At 53.1% G+C, this 12,937-nt stretch overlaps 1 protein-coding gene and 5 non-coding genes across 8 annotated transcripts in view; 4 read left to right on the top strand and 2 right to left on the bottom strand.

Moving 5' to 3' along the window:
• Positions 1 to 12,937, top strand: part of LOC142826092 (general transcription factor II-I repeat domain-containing protein 2A-like) — a 293,839-nt gene that overhangs the window by 15,898 nt on the left and 265,004 nt on the right. The window lies entirely within an intron of this gene.
• Positions 87 to 160, bottom strand: TRNAT-AGU (transfer RNA threonine (anticodon AGU)). Its single transcript has one exon. It is a non-coding gene; the product is annotated as a tRNA-Thr (tRNA).
• On the top strand, positions 2,040 to 2,129 carry TRNAY-GUA (transfer RNA tyrosine (anticodon GUA)). Its single transcript is given in 2 exon segments — positions 2,040 to 2,076; positions 2,094 to 2,129. It is a non-coding gene; the product is annotated as a tRNA-Tyr (tRNA).
• On the bottom strand, positions 6,235 to 6,308 carry TRNAI-AAU (transfer RNA isoleucine (anticodon AAU)). The gene has a single exon. It is a non-coding gene; the product is annotated as a tRNA-Ile (tRNA).
• Positions 7,156 to 7,237, top strand: TRNAS-AGA (transfer RNA serine (anticodon AGA)). Its single transcript has one exon. It is a non-coding gene; the product is annotated as a tRNA-Ser (tRNA).
• TRNAC-GCA (transfer RNA cysteine (anticodon GCA)) lies at positions 11,458 to 11,529 on the top strand. Its single transcript has one exon. It is a non-coding gene; the product is annotated as a tRNA-Cys (tRNA).

The following is a 12,937-nucleotide window of genomic DNA, read 5'->3' on the forward strand; positions in this document are numbered from 1 at the left end:
CTGAACCAGCAGTTCCATGGGTGGCCAGGGGAGGCCTCTTCTGTGTCCCAGAAACACATAGGAAAATGTGATTAAAGGGTGTCAAAAGGCACCACTGGGAGTTGAACCCAGGATCTCCTGTTTACTAGACAGGTGCTTTAGCCAGCTGAGCCATGGTGCCCTCCTCAGGAAGTCTGGTGAAACTGTTCTATTCTATGGTCCCAGACAACATCTTTGACTCCCAAAGTGCAGCCATTCCCCATTTCCCTCCCGCCCTGGCGGTGTCTGGCTCCCTGGGCACAGAAAGTTACAGCTCAGCGGGCAGAGGCTCTGACATGCTCATCTCCCCCAGCCGCTGGGGCTGTAGAGTGGCCTTTGCGGTTTGGCCCAGATGTGGGGAGGGAAAAGTACAACAAACATTAATCAGCTGGCTTATAAATCCCTTGGTCCTAGGGTTTGGGTTAGAGCCCCAAGGAGGGGGCCTGGCCTTCTTCAATTTGCTCCCTTCCTGAGGACACAGAATTAACAAGAGAAGATTTCTTAACCCCACAGCAATCAGATTTGGCCAAGGAGTTAGCAACAAATTTTTTGTCAACATTTAAGTAGAGGCAAGGAAACCCTCAGGGGTGTTTCTGTGTGTTTGTAGACCGAGGTTCATTCAAGTGGGTTTTTTTTTGTGGACCTGCCCCGACCGCACCCCTAGAGACTCTGGAACAAAGAAGACACATGAGAAGAACCCAACTTTCTTCTTTTTGCTGTGACATGGATGGATCTAGCTCAGGTTTCACTCAAGGGGTCCGTCTGCATGTGAAGTACCTGTGTAGGGATAACATATAAATGTATTAAAAATGATTCCCCCAAGTGGAAGTGACTCCCCATAATTTGTTCCCCACAACTTAAAGTGTTTAGATTTATTATTATTATTATTATTATTATTATTTGTTAAGATTGTTAAATGTTTAGATTTATAATTATTGCCCCTCTAGAATATAATTTGTTAGGAATGTAATATTAGGTCATGTAACTTAAAACTGTTAAAAATATAATACTATGTAGCCAGAAACAGGTCCCCTCTCTGTGTCCCAGGGCATGCTCAAACTTATTGTTACACAATTGACGCCCATTCTCTTCAAAGCATTGTGAAGCACTTAACCCTAATCGCAAAGTGAAACATTGTAACTATAACAGTAACTAACTCAGCACTCAGAGAGAGAATGTTTTAAGAAATGCCACCCAGAAACCTGTGACTTTTTGTAACTGCAACTCTTGTATATGTAAAGTTATTATTATACAAAATACTGTATGGGAAACATTAATTAGGGAATGTATGTAAGAGAGAGAGATTGCTTGGACGATGAATGAATGGTTTTGAGAGGTGCCAGCCTGAGAATGCAGCAACAAAGGGCTGAAGAAGGCGTCAGGTGCCAGGGCAACCAAAAGGTGTCAAGTGGAGAAAACCAAGTACTGGAGGCCCACCCTATGAGATCACTGATGAGCACCTGACAGCCACCCTGAACGTGATGCAGCAATTCCCATAGACTGACATAGGAAGAAATTCCTATAAGAACTGGACTAAAAGACTATGGAGTCAGAGTCCAACGTTCTGCTGCCAGCCCACCAGGAGCTTCAGATGCGCATCTGATCAGGACTTTGCTCCCCACTACCCTCACTTGTATACAGAATACCTGGCCAGTATTCTGTCACAAGCAACTTCCAGGCTGGTAACTATAACAACTACACAGAACCTGGATGAATGATTGAATGAATGTTTATATATATATATATATATATATTTATAAGGGTTAAGTAGTGATAGGAATAAGTAGTTAAACAACGTTGTTTGCTTCTATCTTTTCTTTATTCTTTATTATTATCTTTACAATAAATGTGGCTTTTTGCCTTATCCCCCTCATAAGATCCTGCTTGCTTTTATTGGTACAACACCTGTGACAGCACCTGTGCGCTTCTGCCCCTCATCAGCAATGCCATATACTTGGGGGAGCACATGCCCCGAGACTTATAGAAGGGACAACCTGGACTAGCCACCCTTAGTCAGGCTCCCTTCGATAGCTCAGCTGGCAGAGCGGAGGACTGTAGTGTGTGCTTGGCAAGTGATCCTTAGGTTGCTGGTTCAACTCCAGCTCGAAGGAGTGATTGTTTTCCCTCTGGCCTGGCCTTAGCAGAAGGCAATCAAGGTGGTTGCCTTGGGTCCATGTCTTCAGAGCTCTCCGCTGCAATTGACAGAAAGATTGTGGGTACAAGCTGCCAATCTAATTTCTTGGGCTGCGCAGGTTCTCTACACACAAAAGTTCTTTTGGAACAATGGCCGTTATTCCACAATAACACTGCAAGAGTCTACACAGCAATTCCGTTATTTTGAAATAATTCTGAAGTAACAGATGGCTTATTTCGACTTCCGCAAACCTCATTCTACAAAGAATAACGCCTGTTCCAATTAGTTATTTTAAAAAAAGGCCCGTGTAGCTGCGCCACTGCTGCTAGTTTGAACTATCCCCTCCCCGGGACCATTCTAAGTTATTCTTCCTGGGGCTCTAAATCGAGGTAGCTCGTCTACACTGGGGAGCCTGCCTCGGACTATTCTGAGGTTTCCCTGCAGTGTAGACGTGCTAGTTCGAAATAAGATATTTTGTAATAACTATTCAAGACCAGCTTATTCCAAAATAAATGTGCCGTGTAGTCGAAGCCAGAAGAATGAAGCAGAAGGAGGGAAGCCAGAAGTGCAGAGGCCAGCCTGAAAACTCAGTATTCCATATGGCTACACACAGAGATTTGTAGCTCAAAGCTGGAGCTGCTGTGGAAGGAGGTGAAGCTACAGAAGCTGATGGGGGACAATCAGCGGGCGGAGGGTTATTTTTTCTCCTCCCTGGGCTGATGTGGTGAGAACTGAAGAGAAGAAAATCCTCTTCCCTCCTCCTCAGAAGATAGAAAATGCAGCTTGTTCCTCTCTCTCTGGTTCTACTAAAGCTGGATCCCAGGACTAGACTTTTTCTTTCTAGAACCCTGGTGAAAGCTGCAAGTGAATTGCTTGTAGACTTAGAATGTGAGTTAAAGAAGGACATCACCTAGCATGGGGCTTGAACCCATGACCTTGAGATAAAAAGTCTTATGTTCTCCCAACTGAGCTAGCCAGGCTCCATGTTGCAGTATACCCCCATCACAGGGCCATCGCTCCAGTGACAGGTAAAGAGGCCTGTTTCAGGATTTCTTTTAGCGCAGCAGCAAGGGGCGATGGAGGAAATGAACCCCCTCTCCAAGCTTTGTTCTCACGGCACCAAGTGCGCTGCAGAAAAAGCCCTTGTGTGTTAAAGGGCGTCGGGGAGCCCAGAGCAGAGGGATCCCCTCAACACACAAACACAGTCCCAGCCCCAAGACTCCCCCCATCCCGAATCCTGTGCCCAGACTTCTCTACCTTCCACATCCTCACCCCTGTCTTGCACAAGAGAGCGTCCACACTGCCATGAGAGCTCTTGCACAAAAGCACAGCGTGCATGTGGAAGTGTGGACGTTTTCTTGCGCATGACTTGTTCCACAAGAACCCCATCTTGCGCAAGAAGCCGTGAGTGTAGACACAGCCTTAGAGATATATCTGAAAGGAGATGTTAATACAAAGTTATAGGAGAGTGATAATATTACAGGGAATTATCCACAGTTGTCTGTATATGCAAATATATATGCAAATATCTTCTTTCACACTGATGGGCATGAATACAAAGATTAAGGCAAGACTACACAACACACAGGCCCTATGTAAGTCAGTTGTGCTGATGTTAATAAAATTCAATATTTTCCCCATTTCCAACCACATGACAGCAGTTTTAATGAGCAAGGGCAATCCAGGAATTTAACTACTAAAACACATCTCAGCAGAAATTGCGGAAGAGGCTCTTGCGCAAGAAGGAGCTGTCTACACTGCCCCTTCTTGCGCAAGAAAAACGCTTTTGTGCAATGCCGTTACATCTATTACTTTTCAGGAAGAACGGCCTTGCACAAGAGGGTTTTTATTGTGCCAGAAGGGGCCGTGTAGATGCTCCTTCTGGCACAAGAGCCTCTTCTGAAACAAATGGTGGCTCATTAGGTATGCAAATGATGCTCAGCGATATTCCATGCTTAGCCTCATTTGCATATTACTCACGCAAAAAGCCGCGAGCATAGACATAGCCCTAGGCACGTTAGGCTGAGATGGGAGGAGGCGCCGCTGGGGTTGAGGCTCCTCAGTGGTGCCTTGGCAGGGACCAGGGCATTGCAACCACATAGGCCAAGGCCAATGGCAGCACCTCCAGCCTCTGGGACACCTGTGGCCTTTGCTGCAAGGGGACACAAAACCAGGTAAGGTTCCCCCCTGATGCCCAGATCCCCCAAGACCCAGCAGCCCCAGCTTGCTCCAACACCTTCCGTTCTCCTGCAGCCTCTCTCCTGGCCACACATGGCACTTCTTGGGGCGTGTCAAGCCAGGCCCTGCAAGGAGCCACCGGGGCAGGAACCAGCCCTTGGAGCTCGGCTTGCACTGGAACCGGCAGTTTCCCACCACGCCTCGCTTGAGAAGAGGTGACTTGTTCCCCTTCTTCTATCTCACGTCTCCCTTGTCTCCGTTCACTTCAGAGGTCTTCTCTGCCTCGGGGCCTGCCTCCTCAGGGCGCTGCCCCTCTGCCACTGGGCTGGGAGTGGGAAATTCCTCAGTCTCTGCACTTGGGCTGAGAAGTCTCACGGGGACTCGTCTGTTCATGGCGTTAGTCAGCCCGATGGCCAGCCGGGTCCATTCCGTAGCGCTGCCGGAGAGGGCGCTTACCCAATCTCCATTGGTATTTCCTGGGGCTTTGTGTAGGGGGATTGGGCTTGGCCATCTTCTCTGCTGGAAATGCCTCTTCTTGGAAAAGCAGCTCCCAGGAGCTCATGGAACTTCTTCTCAGCTTGGGAAAGGGACAAGCAAGGGGCGACGGGACAGGGGTTTATGTGATGATGACAAGGGTGCAGAAAGCAAATAAGAAATTATTTTTTCACCTACTTAAGAACCAGGGTGACAGAATGAAACTGGTAAGTAACCGAGTTAAAAAGGAAGCATTTTTGCACCCAGAGGAACTCCTTGCCAGAGGAAATCTACAAGAAGGTCCAAAAAAGAACTGGATAATTTAATGCAGGAAAGGTCACTCAATGGCATTTAACCAGAATGGACAGGGCAGGTGTCCCTAGCTGGTGTATACCTGAAGCTGGGAATGGAGGGAGCACTTAATAACTGTCTGTCCTGAGGATTCCCTCCGGACAATGAAATTGGCTGCTGTTGTGAGACAGGATCCTGGGCTAGTTGGACAACTGGCATGGCCCAGTCTGGCTGCTTTGATGTTCTGTTTGGCTGTTCTTGTCCCCTCTGGGCAAGGGAGAATGGACCCCCCCCTCATCCTGAAGTGGACAGAAAATGGCCTGCGAAAGGCTAGTGTAGGTGAGCAAAGAGACTTGTTTTATGTGTCCCTGATGGTCTAGTGGTTAGGATCCAGCACTCTCACTCCTATGGTGTGGGTTCAATTCCCAGTCAGGGAAACCAGCTGCAACTTTCCCAAAACATATCCCTTGTCAATCTTCTTGCCACATGTTAAAGCAGCTGAGACGTAGCATGGGCCTAACCCTAAACCCTCCCCCTTGGCTGGGCACTGCCTGGACTCAGGTAACACAAACAGGACTTTTCCCTGTTGAAAGAACAAACTCTCTGGTTTTTATGTGGGGAATGTAGAACTGGGCAGGGGATGGGGAAAGACCCTGGGAGGGGGAGGAGGCTGGGAGGAAGGGTTAAGGCACCTTCCTCTGATGGTCCCACTGCCTCATGTCAGGGGTCTCAGCAGCGCTGGGGGGTGGCTCCAGGGGGAGAAGCTGGTTCAGAGGAACTTGAGCTTCTGGGCCACTGAAGCAGGCCCCCAGCAGCAGCCTCTGTGCAGGGCTCACACGCTCCAGGCCTCCCGGTCATATTGAGTCTCCCCATGTGGCTTGGGCTCCAGAGCCTGCCCCCCAGCTGGTGCCTTGAGGTAGCCACTGCAGCAGCAGGAATTTGGGCATCAGGTCCCCTGCTTTTGGGGACAGGAAGCCAGGCCAAGGCCCTTTTAGACACTGGGGCTGTACAGGATGGAGCCGCCCCCTACCAGATCTCTGCCCTGCTTCCTGCAAAGCTCTCAGCCTTTTGCTTGTGTCTGTTTCCCTGTCCATAGCAGGCAACTAAAGGAAGGGAAGTCAGCAAACCAAACACCCCTGTGGCCAGCATGGGGCTTGAACCCATCACCTTGGTGTTATTAGCACCACGCTCTAACCAGCTGAGCTAGCTGGCCTACGAAAGTACAGTTCACCAGTGCCCTTTCAAGAGAGGCACCTCAGGCAGCATCAGGGACGTCTCTGAAGCTGCCAATGGCTCTTCTCTGACAGGGCCACTAGCGACTCACTGTGATGTGGGCTGGCTAGTCCAGCTGGTTTGAGGGTTGGTCAAGGTGGCTGGCGGCCGGCAGACCCACGACAAAGAGAAGCCGGACTCTCTTGCTGCCAGCACCTTGCCTCCCAGCTTCTTCTCTGCCAGCAGCAGCAGAGTCCTGAGCGCTACCCTTGACACCATGGGACCAACCTCCCCTCACTCAACTGGGCCAAGCTGGTGCCCAGTTCATGCCCACTGGGACCTGTTTTACATGGGTTCCTTCCACCCAGAGCCCCCTTCTTCTCCTGGGCTGCGAGGAGCATCACTGGGATACTCTCTCATATCCCAGCACAGGGCCATCTCTCCAGTGCCAGGAGACGGGGCTGATTTCAAGATTTCTTTTAGCGCAGCAGCAAGCAAGAGGAGATGCAGGAAAATCAACCCCATTTGCAAGCTTTGTGTGACAGGAGGGGTGTGAGCCGGGGAACCTGCCCCCCCAGAAGGGCATTTGGGTGCACCCAGGGGCAGCAAGAATTCAGGCCCCCAGGCCAGTGCATGGGGAAGGGCACTGCTGACAGGTGCTGTGGAGGTTAATGCAGCCCCAGGGAACTGCTGCAGCCTGCCAGGAGCCAGGCAGGCAGTGCCTGATGGCAGCTGCCCCACTAGCTCAACCCTTAATCCAGTCCTGATGCCAACAGTAACAGCTCTGCTGCTGGTAACTCACAGAGGCCCTTGCTGCCCGAGGAAGAGGTGGATCCACTTCAACCAGAGCTGTGATGGCCAAGTGGTTAAGGTGTTGGATTAGAAATCCAATAGGGTTTCCCTGTGCAGGTTCAAATCCTGCTCACAGCATGGTCTGTGTTATGCCCACACCTCTTCCTCGGGCAGCAAGGGCCTCTGTGAGTTACCAGCAGCAGAGCTGTTACTGTTGGCATCAGGACTGGATTAAGGGTTGAGCTAGTGGGGCAGCTGCCATCAGGCACTGCCTGCCTGGCTCCTGGCAGGCTGCAGCAGTTCCCTGGGGCTGCATTAACCTCCACAGCACCTGTCAGCAGTGCCCTTCCCCATGCAGCTGTGGGGCTCTGCATGGCCTGCCCCAGAGGACCCTGGGTTGCATGCAGGTGGTGGCAGGGCCAGGCTGTGCAGCAGAAGAGCATCCTGCCACCACAAGCTCCATGCATGGAGAGGGAGGGGCTGTATATGCACTGTGCACCCAGGGTGGAGCTGCACATGCACCATGAGCGGGGGGGCAGTGCCACATGCGCGGAGCACTAGAATGGCTCAGACTGGTTGTGGTCAGCATCTAACTAATTGCACCATTAGGCCATGTCTTCACTCAGGTGGAGATTTCTGCTGCAATCCATCTCCCAGAGTTTGATTTAGCGAGTCTAGATAAGACTCTCTAAATCAAACCCAGAGGGCACCTGCACCAGCTCTTTGCTGCCATCCTACTTCCACTTCCACTGTTAGGACACCAGCAAACAGTAAAACCAACTCCAGATATGTGTTGGGATATGGTGGAAAGAAGAGACACATTGGCCTCACCACAAGGAGTTGAACCCAGGACCTTCTGGTTACAAGGCAGCTGCTTTAGCCAACTAAGCCATGGTGCCCTCCTTCAAAGCAACCTTCAAACTGTTCTACTTTATGGTTCCAGAGAACTTGTTCCCATTCCAAAGTGCAGCTGTTCACCGTTCCCCTCTAGCTCCTGCCATGTCTTGAGGTCTGTGCAGCCTAAGACATTAGATTGGCAGCTGGAACCCAAAAGCCTTTTTGGCAATTGTAGCCCCAGGCTCCAAATGGACAGACCAAAGGCAGCCGCCTGGTCCTAAGGCCGGGCCTGCAGCCAGGGGGAGGGAGAAGAATCTCTCCTTTCAAGTGTAGTTGACTAAGCAACCCAGCTAGCTCAGTTGGTTAGAGCTTGGTGCTAACAATACCAAGGTCATGGGTTCAAGCCCCATACTGACTACAGAGATGTTTGGGGAGGGATAGCTCAGTGGTTTGAGCATTGGCCTGCTAAACCCAGGGTGGTGAGTTCAATCCTTGCACAGGCCATTTGGGGCAAGAAATTCATCAGAGATGGTACTTGGTCGTGCTGAGAAGTCAGGGGACTGGACTTGATGACCTTTCAAGGTCTGTTCCAGTTCTAGGAGATAGGCAATCTCCATTATTATTATTTTTTTTAAATCAACCTAAGAGCCTTTGCTGATCCCCAGCCACAGGCCTCTGCTCTGCCAGCTGAGCTTTGGAAGGGGGCTGGGGCAGGCTGCTTTGCCCAGGTGGCCCTTGGGTGAGTGTTGGGGCAGGAGAGCCCAGCAACACAGAGGGCTCTAATGGGCGCTTCACCTGCAGAAGGACCCTTGAGTGAAACCAGGCAGAAACACAGTGTCGTGCTGCCCCTTCTCCTGCCTGGGCCAGGCCTCCCTCCCCTGCTCGGCACCACAGAAAGCCCCTTGGCAGAGGCCTCTGGCCCCTCTGAGGAGCTTGTGCCTTGGCCTTGGCCTCCTCTGCCCTATGTGTAAGCGGGAGAATGGTCCCGCTATTGTGGGGAACTTTCCTGGATTCTATACACCCCGGTGAAATGAACCAGCAAAAGGATCTGAGTCCCCGCTCCCACTTCCTTTACCCCATGGCTCTCTGATCCTGAGGGCTCCCCCGCCACTCTCCTGAGTAGCGGAGCCCTTGAAACCCCAACAAGGCTGGGCCCAGGTTTCCTGGGGCTTAATCCCCGGCTTTGTAGTCACTAGGGGCAGGAGTTAGGGTGTCCCCACTCCGAGGTGCTCTCTTTACACTGCAGGCCTTCTTGGCCCAGTGATCACTTCATAAGGTTCAAAGCAAATACAATTTATTAAACATCAACTGATTAAAGAGAAAAGAATAAGACAAAATGGGAATGGTTAACTGAGAACACACAGCCCTGCTCTGTAGCACAGGGACATCAACACAGCAGTCTGCAGGGTGTAAGGACAGTCCACAGTCCCTTTCTTAGAGGCCCTGGATGTGCTGCAGGGGGCTGCAGGCTGGACACGCTAGCTCTGGTAGTGACCACACAGTCTCAAGCTCGAAGTGGCCAGACCCCTCTCCCAGTCCAGAGCCTTTCCCCACACTTTGCTGGTCCCAGGTGCTCACCACATCCAGCTGCAGGCTGTGCTGCCTTGTCAGTCTCCAGTTTCTTGTGTTGCTTCTCTGTTCCTTTTGGCTCTGAGCACTGCCAGTCTGCTGCTCAACACAGGGTCTGCGCTCCTTGAGTTGTGTATGCCTGGCTCTGCTGCTGCAAAAACTGCCCCTCAGCACAGCTTGCTCCTCTTAGCAGTCTCTCAGCTCTCTGTTCCTTTTGCAGGACTTCTTCTGCACACAGCTTGCACTGCTCGGGCTGTCTGTGTCTGGTTCTGTCGCTGCAGGACTTCTTCACACAGCTTGCACTACTCTTTCAGCTCTCTGTTTGCTCAGAGAGAGCCAGAACAATCCCCATTTACAACCTGTCAGTCAGGCTGAGCTGGAGTGTTGACTGCTTTCCATTGTCTCTGGGGTCTGTCAGTCTCATGAACCCTTCCCCTTCTGAAGCTGGGAGCTGGCAAACCAAAAAACTCCCACAGAGTTTTAGTAAGGGGTAACAGTCCCCTTACATTGGTCCTGGCTCTCCTGGCTGCCCCCTGAGCGCTGCTGGCCAAAGGAGGCAGCAAGGCAGGAGAGGGGGGAGGAGCAAGTCCCGTTGAGGCCGACAGCTCTGGCTCAAGCCTCCAGCCCCAGCACAAAACCTTCAGCAGGGCCTGTGTGTCTCCCTCCTGCCCCTGCACATGCTCACAGGGGGGAAACGTGCCCCATGTTCCATCCCCGCGCCAGGCCTGGGCGACGGGCGACGGGCTCAGCCCTCGAGCAGCCCACAGGGCCTGTGAGGGACGGACTGAGAGCAGGGCCCCACTAACACCCCCTGTCCTGCCCCACTGGTCCGCGTGCAGCGCTGGCACGGGACAGACAGGAATGGCAGCCGGGACAGAGCAGCTTGGACTGACGGGCGAGTCTCACTTGCTGACCAGACTCCCGGGCGCTGGGCTCTGGGGACAGCCTGGGGGGGGGGGGGAGTGGGGAGGAGAGAGGGTGTGAAGAAATTCCAGAGGGGGGCATGAGGGTTTTCACAAATCAAAAAGCGGGGGGGAGTGATGCCGAAAAGTTTGGGAACCACTGCAAGGGGACAACCCAGCAGGGACCAAAAGTGAGTGCTGCAGGTGAGGTTTGAACTCACAACCTCAGCATGTCTCCTACAAGTACTGCCTTATAAGTACTATGCGCTGACCCATTGCACCACTGGAGCAGATATTTGCAGTGCTTCTTCAAAGTCCTTAGATTGAAAAAGTCAAGACGCACAAAGTGGAATTGAAGTTTCTGCTGAGCCCTTGTTCTTTCTTTTCACAGGCAGAGCCTTGGGTAGACACCTGGGACACTCAGGTCTCAGACTGGCCTCTGCTCTCCTGGCTTCCCTCCGGCTCCTTCATCGCTCAGGACTGTCTGGCTACGTCTACACGGCACATTGATTTTGGAATAAGCTCTTCTGGAACAGTTTATTTGAAAATAGCACGTCTACACTGCAGGGAAACTTCAAAATGAGTCCGAGGAGGCTTCCCTAATGTAGACATGTTACCTTGATTTTGAGCCCCATGTTGAATAACTTAGAATGGCCCTGGGGAGGGGATATTTTGAAATAGCAGAAGTAGAGCATGTACACAGGCCTCATTTTGAAATCGCTATTTCAGAATAGGCATTTTTCTGCATACAGTGAGGTCTACAGAAGTTGGAATCAGCCGTCCGTTATTTCAGAGTTATTTCAAACTAACGGAATTGCTGTGTAGACTCTTGCATTGTTATTTTGGAATAACGGCCATTGTTCCAAAAGAACTTTTCCGTGTGGACAGAACCTCTGTCCTGCCCCAGTTCTGCTGCTTTCAGGACAAACTCCTTGTTAGGACCAGTCACAATCTAGGGTCAGTGAGGGTCTGTCCCAGCTGAGATGTTACACAAAAGTCTCTTGTTCACTACCCACTTCTCAATACTGGCTGTAGACACTGCTCTCGCATGGGGGTATAGCTCAGTGGCAGAGTGTTTGACTGCAAATCGAGTGGTCCTTGGTTCAAACCCAAGTGCCCCCTGGGAGAGTGTTGATTCAATGAAGACATTCACCTGTCTTGGATTTCCATTGTATGTGAACTGTTTAAAGCTGTGGTCACCAACAGGTTGATGGCAAGGCGGTGAGCAGTGGCTTGCAAGGTGTCCTGTCTGCTCCTCCAGTGACAGTGGAGGCAGTGTGGGCTTCCTGGGGATGGACAGAAGTCCTGCAGCTCAGTGCCACGGTGGGAGATTCCAGAAGTGGAGTGCAGGGGGGAGTCAGCCCTGCAGGGGGTGCACTGGGGGGGGTTGGCCCCAGGCGGGCAGGCGCTGGTTTCCCTGGGGGGAGAATCCTGGGAGAGGCAGGGACTCGCTGGCTCCCCAGCTGCAGAGCTCTGCCCCCCCCCCCCCTCCCCATGTATCAGTGTAGATGAAATAGCAGGGATAAACCAGGCCATTTATTCATAGCTATAACACGTGATTGTAATGGCATGTTTGGCAGAATTTAAAAATAGAGTGTGTCAGAGGGGGGCTGGGGGCTGGGACAGCAAGTGACGGACAGGAGGAGCATAGAGGGGGCGGGGCTTCGAGGAAGGGGCGGGGCGGTTGATCTTCACCTGTTCGGGGTAGGGAGGCGGCAAAACCTCCCGCCGTTGCCCCGCAGCGATGTATCTGCCCCGCCCCCATCTGACACGTCACCGCCTCCACCCGCCCACTTCACCTCAGCGCCTCCGAGTCCTCCTGCCCCGCCCCCCCCCGCTCGGCGCTGACCGGAAGCCGAACCAGGCGCGCGGCGAGTAACGGCCCCAACGGCTCCTTCAGAATTCCCGCCACAAAGTCAGACGCCCAGGCGGGCGGGGCAGGGAGCGGCGGGCGGGACGCACTGAAAACCCGGCCGTCGCGCGGCAGAGGAAGGGGGGAGGGGTCGGACCGCGCGTGCGCGGCGGGTCACTGACTCCGGTCTGGGATCCGCGCCCGGGTTTAGCTCTGACCCGGAGCTGCCTGGCCCCGCCCCCGCCTCGCGCGATTGGGCGCCCGGGCCGGGCGGCAGCAGCGAATGCAGGGGGCGGGGCCGGCACCGCGTGTCACGACGCGGGGGGTTCCGCACGTGCCGCGGAGCCGGAGCGGGGGCGCTGCTGCGAGTTCGGCCCGACGGGGCCTTTCCCCGGGGTGAGAGCGGGGCGGGGACCTTGGTCTGACGGGGGGGCCCAAAGCGGGTCACAGCCCGTGTCACAAGGGGGCAGCTGGGGGGGCACAGAGCGAGTCTGGTACCTGGGGGGCTCTGTCTGAGCAAGGGGGGCAGCCGCCCCCTTGGGCCCATGGGCCTGAGCTTGTGGGGCCCGAGGGGAGGGGAACACGAGGGCCTGGAGCAGGGTCTGTGGCCGCTCTGGGTCCTGCCCTGGGGTGGGGGGGCCCTTATCACCCCCATTCTCCTCCCCACCTGGGGCAGTA

This window comes from Pelodiscus sinensis, unplaced genomic scaffold, assembly GCF_049634645.1.
Source record: "Pelodiscus sinensis isolate JC-2024 unplaced genomic scaffold, ASM4963464v1 ctg46, whole genome shotgun sequence".
Lineage (NCBI taxonomy): Eukaryota > Metazoa > Chordata > Testudines > Trionychidae > Pelodiscus > Pelodiscus sinensis.